The sequence below is a fragment of the Halictus rubicundus genome, unplaced genomic scaffold (assembly GCF_050948215.1).
Source record: "Halictus rubicundus isolate RS-2024b unplaced genomic scaffold, iyHalRubi1_principal scaffold0045, whole genome shotgun sequence".
Taxonomy (NCBI): domain Eukaryota; kingdom Metazoa; phylum Arthropoda; class Insecta; order Hymenoptera; family Halictidae; genus Halictus; species Halictus rubicundus.
The window spans coordinates 480,394-491,275 of record NW_027488586.1 but is presented as its reverse complement, the minus strand read 5'-3'; positions in this window follow the sequence as shown (position 1 = coordinate 491,275).

Here is a 10,882-nt window from a genome sequence, read left to right as displayed (position 1 = left end):
CATTCGAAGAAAATTCGTGCATATTTTCTGTTTTATTTTCTCGGTTCATAGAAAACAAAAATGAGCCACCTAACGATTAAAATTCCACTTCTTCAGAAAGAAAATTACGACACTTGGAAGATCCACATGAAGGCACTGCTCGTGAAGAACGACGCGTGGGGATTCGTCAACGGAATCAAACAAAAACCCATTGCCACAGATAACAACGCAGCCGATATTGCAGCTTGGGAAATCGCAGACGAAAAGGCTATGTCTGATATTATTCTCGCAATAAGCCCAGAAGAATTGAAACACGTAAGTAAATGTAACACGTCCAGAGAAGTTTGGCAAAAATTAAAAACCACTTATGAGTCGGAAGGGCCTACGCGAAAAGCAATGCTGCTGGAGGAATTAATTCACCACAAAATGGAGGAATCTCAGGACATGAGAGATCACGTATCAAACTTCTTCGACACCGTAGATAAACTGGAAGCCATGCAGATACAAATTCCCCAAGAAATGATAGTTGTTCTCTTACTTTCTAGCATTTTGTGGAGATGGCGCGATGTATGTTGCTTCAGTCGAGCCTCCCTCAAGTTTTTTGGGCAGAATCAATTTTAACAGCAACCTACATCCGAAACAGATGTCCAACGAAAAGTCTGGAAGGTAAAACTCCTCATGAAATCTGGAGAGGAAGAATACCCACAGCTGTCCATTTCCAAATCTTTGGCACCAAAGCCTACATGTTGGACAAGTCTAATGAAAGAAAGACATCCAAAGGAAAATTCGGTGAGCGAACAATCGAATGTGTATTTGTCGGATATTCAACCGATTCAAAGGCATACCGACTGTGGGATCCCGAAGCTAGAGAAATTCGTCGAAGCCGCGACGTTAAATTCGTCAAAATATGCACAGAACTACAAAAATTCGAAAATTTTGCGAACGAAGAAACTCTACAGCGCGGGAAACAAATTTTGAACTCCACCGAAGAGGAAGGAAATCAAAAAATTGAAATTATCTCATCGGTCGGAAACACCAAAGAAGCAACCCACCTGGAAGATGAACATGAAGAAAATGAAACGCCGAATGAAGTGCCGAGAATGAAACCTGGACCGGGACGTCCGAAGAAGATTTTAACAGGTCAGAGAGGTAGACCCAAAAGGCAACCGCATATGGTTCCTGTACAGGGAGCTGCCGGAATTCAACCAGAAGAAAACCTCGAAACAGATCGAGTCAATCACGAAAGACCCTTAACGACTCAATGCCAATTTCGCGAATATACTGGATTAACTGAAGAAGAAGATCCTCGTACTGCAAAAGAAGCAATGTCATCTCCGGAAGCACGTGAATGGAGAGAAGCCATGCTAAGTGAGTACCAAGCCTTAATAAAAAACAATACTTGGACTCTCGTTGATCGTCCGAAAGGTCGAAAAATTATAGGATCGAGATGGGTCCTGCGCACCAAATTCAAGGCCGATGGAACTGTGGAGCGACGGAAGGCCAGAATAGTCGCCAAGGGTTTCTCTCAGAAACCAAACGTAGACTTCCACGAGACGTTTGCGCCGGTAGCAAGAATGAGCTCCATCCGAACCATAATGGGACTTGCAGCAGAATTTGGATTAGAGGTTCATCAGCTCGATTTCGTTAGTGCCTACTTAAATGGTAATATCGAGGAAGAAATCCATATGGAGCCTCCAGAGGGTCTGTCTGACATACTTGAAGACAAACAGACTCAAGAGATGTTGAAGACCAAGGTGTGTCTTTTACATAGGGCAATATACGGACTGAAGCAATCAGGCCGTCAGTGGTACAAAAGGCTTGATCTGAAGTTGAAGGAGCTGTATTTAAAACCACTCGACGCCGACGCTTGTGTTTACGTTCACAAAGTGAATGGTAAACTAACATTAGTCGCAATCTATGTTGACGACTTAATTATAGCATCCAACAATCAAAGGAAAATAGTCGAAATAAAACGAAGCCTTTCAAAGTCTTTTGACATGAAAGATTTAGGATTGCTCCATTATTGTCTTGGAATAGAATTTACACAAGAAAAATCCAAAAACGAACTACGCATGTCAGAAAAAGTACGTGCAAGACGTATTGAAGCGATTCAACATGGAAGATTGCAAGACGGTTTCTACACCGATGAACCCCGCGATCAAACTGTCCAAAATGATGTGTCCTACGACAGACGAAGAGAGATATAAGATGAGTCAAGTTCCGTTTAGAAACCTCATCGGGTCGCTAATGTACCTGGCCACAAGTACACGCCCAGACATATCTCACGCAGTAAGCGCTCTCAGTCAATTCAATGAAGACCCAGGCGAAGAGCATTGGAAGGCCGCAAAACGCATTTTGCGTTACTTGCAAAATACAAAGGACATGGAACTAATTTTCACTAAAACGGGTCATAATTTAATTGGTTTTTCAGACGCTGATTGGGGCGCTAGTATTGATGACCGAAGATCTTACATAGGCTACTTATTCAAATTGGCTGGCGGAGCGATTAGTTGGTCGTCGAAAAAGCAGAAAACAGTCGCCATGTCCAGCGCCGAAGCCGAATACATGGCGTTGTCGGAAGCAACAAAGGAAGCTATCCACATCCGAAGATTTTTGACGGAAATCACCGGAAAGCCTGAAACAACGGTGATCTCGTGCGACAATCAAAGCGCCGCGTTAATAGCAAAAAATCCCGTTTTCCACGAACGCACTAAACATATTGATATCAGACATCATTTTGTGCGCGATTCTGTCGAAGTGGGAGAAATTCGCGTGCAGTATCTTTCGACAGAAAGGATGCCCGCCAACGTCCTAACCAAAGGTTTATCAATGCCAAAGCATCAAAATTGCATTAAAGAGATGGGTTTAAAATATTAAATCTTTAAAACATTTATCTTTTTGCGTGCACGAATAAGCGCAAGGATTGCTCTTTACGGGGGAGTGTTGGAAATGTGCCCTAATATCGCGCGCCTTGCGCCATCTTCGCTTTCGTCGAACTATGTTCGATCTATGTTTCCGATCTACGTTCGATGTATATAACCCTACTTTTGTATACACGCGTTGCTGTCTCATTTTCATGTGTGATTAAAACATTGTTAGTAACTAAATAGTGTCGTGATCCACCTGCCTATTTCCCACAGGTATTTCGTCGGTGCAAAAGACCACTAAGGAAATTCTCGTAGGTGAGAAGGTGAATCATCACGGACCCATATCGATTATCAAATGTTACATTCTCCGACCAGAGTTGGGCAAGATATTTATCTAAATAAAAATTTCGAATAACCAATAGAAGATAAAAAAATTTTTATTTCCTTATTCGAAGGTTCGAATAAAAAAAGTATCTTCATTCGACGAGTATTGGATAAATAATTTTATTCGACGAGAATTTATCCGACGAAGAAAGATAATTTTTTTTATTCGAAGTAGATTTATTCGAACTTCGAATAATTTTTTCATCTTTTATCTGTATTTTCTATTCGAAGGCTTCTAATAAATCTTCGTATTACTTTTACCGAGCGCCGAGATTCCAAGACCCATCGACGACAAACAACATACAATGTAAGCGGATGGAGAATCGCGCGCGAATGAAAGTTTAAACTTTTAGATTTATCAATATATCCTCATAAAATTGTGGCGATCGAATGGAGGGGATTTTTCTGATTAAAATGTGGTCAAATTCGACATCATTTGGTCTGTCTTTAATGAGATTATAATTTTTATCGTAACATTACGTATCAATGAAACTAAATTTGAACTCATTTTCATCAGGAAAATCCCCTCCATTCGCTCGTCACAATTTTATGAGGATATGTTGAAAAATCTAAAAGGTTAAACTTTCATTCGTGCGCGATTCTCCATCCGCTTACATTGTATGTCGTCTGTCGTCGCTGGGTCTTTGATGCTCGGCGCTCGGCAAAAGTTATTCGAAGATTTATTCGAAGCCTTCGAATAAAAGATACAGATAAAAGATGAAAAAATTATTCCAAGTTCGAATAAATCCGCTTCAATCATTCCGCATCTTTTATTCGAATCGTTATTTAAATAATTTGTTATCTAAATAGTGCCCAACTCTGTCTGAAGGTAACGCTGTTACGAGCCAGGGCTGCGAGCAACGCGAGAGGCCGGCGAGGGGTTGTTACCCCAGGAATATGGTTTCAATTTGTTAGTTAAGTACGCGGACGCACCCAATGCGAGATCGGGGAGCCGCTAGGATAGTTGACGTCGAGGACGCACCTGATGCGAAATCAGGGAACCTCTGGGAGGTTGGAGTCAAACGCAGACGCACCCGATGCGAAACCGAGGAGCTACTAGGAGGATGAAACTTCGTGAACGCACCCAATGCGGAATCGGGGAGTCACTAGGAGAGACACGCGGCGAACCCGATTTAAAGGAAGGTGGATAACTCACAGACGCACCTGATGCGAGACCAGGGAGCTGCTAGGATACGGAAGAACCCAATGCGAAATCAGGGTTCCGCTAGGATGGTATAATTTTCGTGGACGCACCCAATGCGAAACCGGGGAGCCACTAGGTTGGAGAAATCTTCGTTGAATTGAATCTAAGATTAGTAAGCCTCGTAACTTATATATAATTTAATGGATACAATCCGAGCGGTAAGATTGTATCATGTGGGAACGTTCAATTATTAGATTAGGATATCAGGCAATAATTAAAGGTTGTAGATTACGCGAGTTAACAAACAAGACAAATATATTCTGATTTGGAATAGTTACAAGTGTGATTGTTTGTGTCGCGAGTGGATGTAGTAAGTGTACAATTAGAGAAATTGTTACCTAATGATGCACGGTGTTGACGCACTGGCAATGCGGGGTTAGATAGCGATTGTTGAATGCCAAATAGAATATATACCGAACTGACGGAATCTATAAGGTTACGTTTTGATTCGAAAGGGACTTTAACCCGATCTCACTAGACTTGACGCGACGTGACTGCACGAGTACTGAACCGCGTCTGAATCTTGATTGAACCGCTTCTCGACTAACCGAAGAGGATGAAAATGCATGGGTTTATATACCCTAAAAATGAGAGGGGAATGTATCTGTTTTATTTTACGGTCGCGTACTCGTATTTGTCGTTTCAAGTGAATTTAAGGTTTGCAGCTGGATCTTTTGTTTATAGGAGTAAAACGAAGGGTTAGCCAGGATGACAAAGACTATCTTGACAAAACATTCCAGAAGGGGATGTTTTGAAGATATCCAAATTAGGAAATCGTACGGTGCTGTTACTGAACCATGCTTCGTGCTAGTTGCGTCCAGCCGGAGTACAATCATTAAACAAGGGGCCTGTTGGGACGCTTTTCGTTCTCAGAAAAGAGATTAGAACTTCTAATCGAAATGAACGTGGAGAAACGTCTCCATACGTAACAACGCATTCGATTTCCCGGTTCGGCGAGGCGAACATTTTGCTATAACTTTTGAACTAAAAAAGATACCAAAATGAAATTTAGACTGAAAAAATTAAAAAGAATCGGGTTTAATGGTATATACTGAAATATATTTTGTATTTTTAAATAATTCTTTTTGTTTTTTTTTAATTTAATTACCCTTAAAAAATGTTCGAAACTACTTATTAAATAAATAGTCAAATGAGATTAGTGATATCAACGTCGTATTTTTTTAAATTAAATTTAAGGTACGTTCTTAATTTGGCTAATATTGAACTAATTTGATTTCTTATTATTATGTCATTACACTGTTGTAATTGTAATTGCACAGGGAAGAAGACTGATGTATTAGGAAGAACAAGAAAAAAGTGTTTAACGAAAAAAAAATCATTCCGTGCGGGATTCGATTCGGGACCAAAATATTCTCAGCCGGAGACGTTACGTTATTATTATTATTACATTACGTTTCCTTCGACGCACTCGCGTAACAGGCGCAATAGAATTAAAAGGAAACAACATTCTTTTGTTTCATTTATCATTTAGGCATAGCATCCGCGCGGAGTCTGAACTAGAATCCTCGACATGAGATTTAAAATTCTATCAGCAACAGCGCCATCGTAGAATATTGGTTCCACAATATTAGTTGTGGATGATACGGTAGCATGTGACACGGAATGGTACGGGGGCTCTAGAGCCCCTCGAGCGTGAGACAGAAAAATACATTGGGTGATTGGTCTACTCCTATACCTCGTCTGTGGTGCCGGTTCCCTATCCCTTACCGATTGTCTAGGCGAGGGATGCGACGCGGGGTGTTTCGCGGCGGATTTTCTGGCGACGTCACGCATCCGGCGGGGCGGTCTCGGTAGTATGGCAGCTTCCGGATGCCGCCAAGACTAGTTCGGCAGCGAGGGGGGGGGGGGTCGCGGAGAGCGTTGGCGGGTCCCGGCGGATTTCGGTATCCGTCGGTCGTGGTCGGGGAAGTTCGGATTCGGCGGCGATCGCGTCTGGTAACAGGCCTGGCGCAGCCTGGTCTGTTACACTATAAACTATAACTATAACACTAATACTATAACTATGTAACAAACCTGGCTGCGCCAGGCCTGTTCCTAGCTGTACGCGCCCCGAACTCGAACCCCCGAATGCGACCGACGGATACCGAGATCCGCCGGTACCCGCGAGCGCCCCCCGCGAACCCCGCGCCGCCGAACCGATCTTGGCGGGACCCGGAACCCGCCATGATGCGACACCGTCGCGCCGGATGCGTGACGACACCGGAAAAGCCGGCCGCGAACCGTACCGCACCGCACCCCCTCGCCTAGCAAGACGAGAGAGACGAGCCGGAAAACGGTCTTTTTGGTTTTCCGCCGTCACCGTGACAAGACGTGTTTTTCCCGAGCCGTAATTCCAGCCGCCGATACCGACCGCCACGATTACGACCGGACTCGCGCTTTCACGACGCCGAGAAGCCGCCTGCCGACCCGACTCGCGAGAGTATTACTGAATCCGCGGAAATCAAACCGCGAGTGTGCCTAGTCTCCCGCGACCCGCGATATACGCCGCTGCGTACCGGACCGCCTGGAGAGCCGACCCGAACGCCGAGCGATCGAGGACCGGAACCAGGGTAAGTACCCTTCTTTCCCGTTAATCCGACGTCTCCGCCTCCACCCTATACCCTCGGAGAGCGAACCACCCGCGACCGGCGAAACGCCGGCCGTCCAGGGGCACGGGCTCTCCGTCCGCCGAAGTTGCCCTGGTCCGGAAACGCCGCTGCGTACGGCCAAGACCCCGCCGTGACCCGACACGCGCGCGAGACCTGAACCGCGACTGCCGACCCCCGAACCGCGAAGCCGGGACAGTGATGAACGTTTAGCCGAGTCGCGTCATTAACCACCTGTGCCCGACCTTCCGTGTCCCGCCGTAACCCTCGCGTTATCCCGCTGCGAACCCTGGCACGGCGGGCCAAATCCGGCCGCGAGGAACCGTTGTACGAGATCCGCCGGGAAACGGACTCGTTACAACTATAATACTATAATACTATTGTAATGTATATGTATTGTAATTGATAAGTTTCAGATTGTTGATGTTTGTTGCGATCGCGAGAATTATAATATTAAGGAATTTAAAGATATGTAAGGCTGTTTCGGGCATGGCGAGAGACAAATTGATTATTTCCGTCTATGCTATTTGGTGAGTGCCAACGTTCAATGGTATAGCCCAACGTGCGCAAACAACAACAGGTGTTGTTTGTGGCCGTCAAGCCATACACGTGCTAGTGTCGACACAGGGTCGACTTGAGGCCGTTGTAGACCATTCAGGAGATAGGCTCCTGAGATTAATAAGGTCAAAACGTGTGCGGGAAGAAAAGGTCTTCCTGGGACGCGTAGGCTACCGGCAATAAACATGCAGCGTTGGCCTTACAAAGCAAATACGAGGGCCCCTCCCATTTCGGAGGGGACCGGATCCTGGAGAGGGGAGCGACTAAATTTGGCAAAATGCACGATTTCGAGCTGTCTGGTCTGAGCGCCTTTTCCCGAGCAGTCCCGTATAGAACAATTCCTAAATAAAGAGTTCCTGCGTTTCTCAGGAGTTTTCTTTCGACCCCCCTCTTGTTTTGATCACTTTACAACTATAAACTTTGTACTATAATACTTTTATATAATCTTTTTGTTATTTATCTTTGTTTATTTATTTATTTTTGTTTTTTTTTATTGTATATGTCTTCGAACATGGAGAAGGATAGCGTGCAGGAAAGGAATTCAAGGCGACATGTTTTTAAAAGTTTATTAATAATATATTTAAATAAAATGGTATAATTAAATTAAATGATTAAATGATTAATTAAATAATGAATTAAATGATAATATAATATAATATAATTTTTAAAAACACATTGTTACGAGCCACGCGAGAGGCCGGCGAGGGGATTGTAACCCCAGTAATATGGTTTCAATTGTTAGTTAGGTACGCGGACGCACCCGATGCGAAATCGAGGAGCTTCTAGGAGGATGAAACTTCGTGCACGCACCCGATGCGAAATCGAGGAGTCACTAGGGAGACACGCGGCGAACCCGATACGAAAGGAGGTTGTATAAGAGCGCGGACGCACCTGATGCGAAATCAGGGAGCTGCTAGGATACGGAAGAACCCAATGCGAAATCGGGGATCCGCTAGGATGGTATAAGAGCGTGGACGCACCCGATGCGAAATAGAGGAGCCACTAGGTTGGAGAAATCTTTGTTGAATTGAATTTAAGATTGGTAAGCCTCGTAACTTCTATATAATTTAGTTGATACAATCCGAGCGGTTAGATTGTATCGTGTGGGAACGTTCAATTATTTGATTAGGATTTTAGGCAATAATTAAGGGTACGCGAGTTAACACACAAGACAAATTTATTCTGAATTTAGGTGATTACAGATGTAATTCTTTGTGTCGCGAATGGATATGATAAATGTACAATTAGAGGAATTGTTACCTATGGTGCACGGTGTTGACGCACTGGCAATGCGGGGTTGGAGAGCGAGAATTGGATGCCAAATAGAATATACATACGCGAACTAACGGAATCTATAAGGTTAAGATTGATTCGAAAGGGACTTTGACCCGATCTCACTAGAATTGACTCTGTAACGCGACGTGACTGCACGATTACTAATAACGCTACTGAACCGCTTCTGAATCTTGACTAAACCAAAGAGGATGAAAACGAACGGGTTTATATACCTTGAAAATGAAAGGGTACTCTGTTTAAGATCTAATGTCACGTAGGGTCACAGTCACATTTTTGTCACTTCTAATGAAAAGCAGACCTCGGTTAGATTTTGGGTAAAAGGGGTTAATGAAGGTTATCCGGGCTATTTCTTATCAGAATATTAATTAACGGATGCCAGAAGGGAGTGTCTAGAGATTTTGATATAAAGAAGGCACACAGTATCTTTCGTTAATAAAAGGGGCCTGTTGGGACGCTTTTCGTTCTCAGATAAGAGATTAGAATTTCTAATCGAAATGAACGTGGAGAAACGTCTCCATACGTAACAACATGATGACCGGGCGGTTTTTGGTCTGCCACCCTCCCCCTCCATGGCCACCGCGCCCGCCACGGCCGTGCGACGTAGCGTCGACGACGTCGAGCCATCGGCCACGTGCAGACCTCGAAGGAACGCATACAATGTAATATCGAAAACCCGCAACGGTGGGTCTCCGATTGCCTAAGTGCGGCCGACCGATGTCTCAAAGTGAGCCGAATCTAATCGTGTTTCGTATGACAACGTATTGATATAGACGTTACAGGCGGAACTCGTCACCGGCAAAGGTGATCGCCAAATGTGCCGCACGGTCGGACAGGCCCCAGCGGTATCCGACTGGCAACGTTTATGATGGGGTAGTTAGGTTTTCTACACCCGTCAAGTCGTTTGGCGAATAAAGTAATCTTGCCATCCTGCAAACGTCAGGGTAGGTTTTATTAGCATACACCCCAACACCTGCAGGCGGTCAACTATAGAGTCTTGCGATGCGAAGCGCGTACCGGCTACAATGGGATGTGAAATCTGTAGTGGAGGTGGTAAACAATAGTGGGATAAACTTGAGGGTGAAAGAGTTAGAAATTGTCCAGACGCATTTTTAAATTATTGGCACTTCAATTTGAAAACCCTGCGACCTTCCGTTTCTACCCAACAATTTACACTTTACAATGTTATTATAGAATACTAATTATAAATATTGATACCTACCGACGCGGTTGCGCGCGCTTGATTGTTCCTTTGGTTACGCGTTGATCGCCCACTCTGGCGAACCATCGCCACCCCTTTCCCTCCCGCCGCACTAAACACACACGTATGTACCTCTAGGATATACATTTGTTCTAAAAAAACTTCTCAAAGCGAAATTTGGACTGCAAATTTTTCTAAAAAATCCAACTAAGATATATTTTTCTTATTTTTTAAATCATTTTTTTCCGCTGTTACCACATAAAATGTTTAACAGTGACTCCCGAATCGAATTCATGTTTAGTCATACCGTGCCCAACAAATAATTACGAAAAAATTCATGGGTGTTCTACTTACTAGTACACATGACTAAAATTCCCCATTGCGGATTATGCAAACATGTTTGTTTAATAAAATTGGAAATCTCCGAACACTCGAGGAAAGTGCGTTTTTCGTATTGAAGTTTCAGAGATACTGGTTTTATAAAAATTCAGTAGTTGGATATTATTGAAACAATTGTTCTGAATTCTTTTTAGAATTTTTGGTAAATTGCATGAAAATACATTTTTTCGTCGCCCTATTCTCCCCGTGTACAAGCGTATTATGAGATAATAAACATTTTTATATTCGGGAAAATAATGTAAAAGCTTAAAATGCAATACAAAATAGTTTACTCGCCCTATATTGCGATATTCAGTGGGGGACAAAAGTATTCGTACGCTTGGAATATAGAATTAAAAGCAACAATATCGTTTATGTTATTAATTGTGTCTAAACATATGTAGCTTTATAT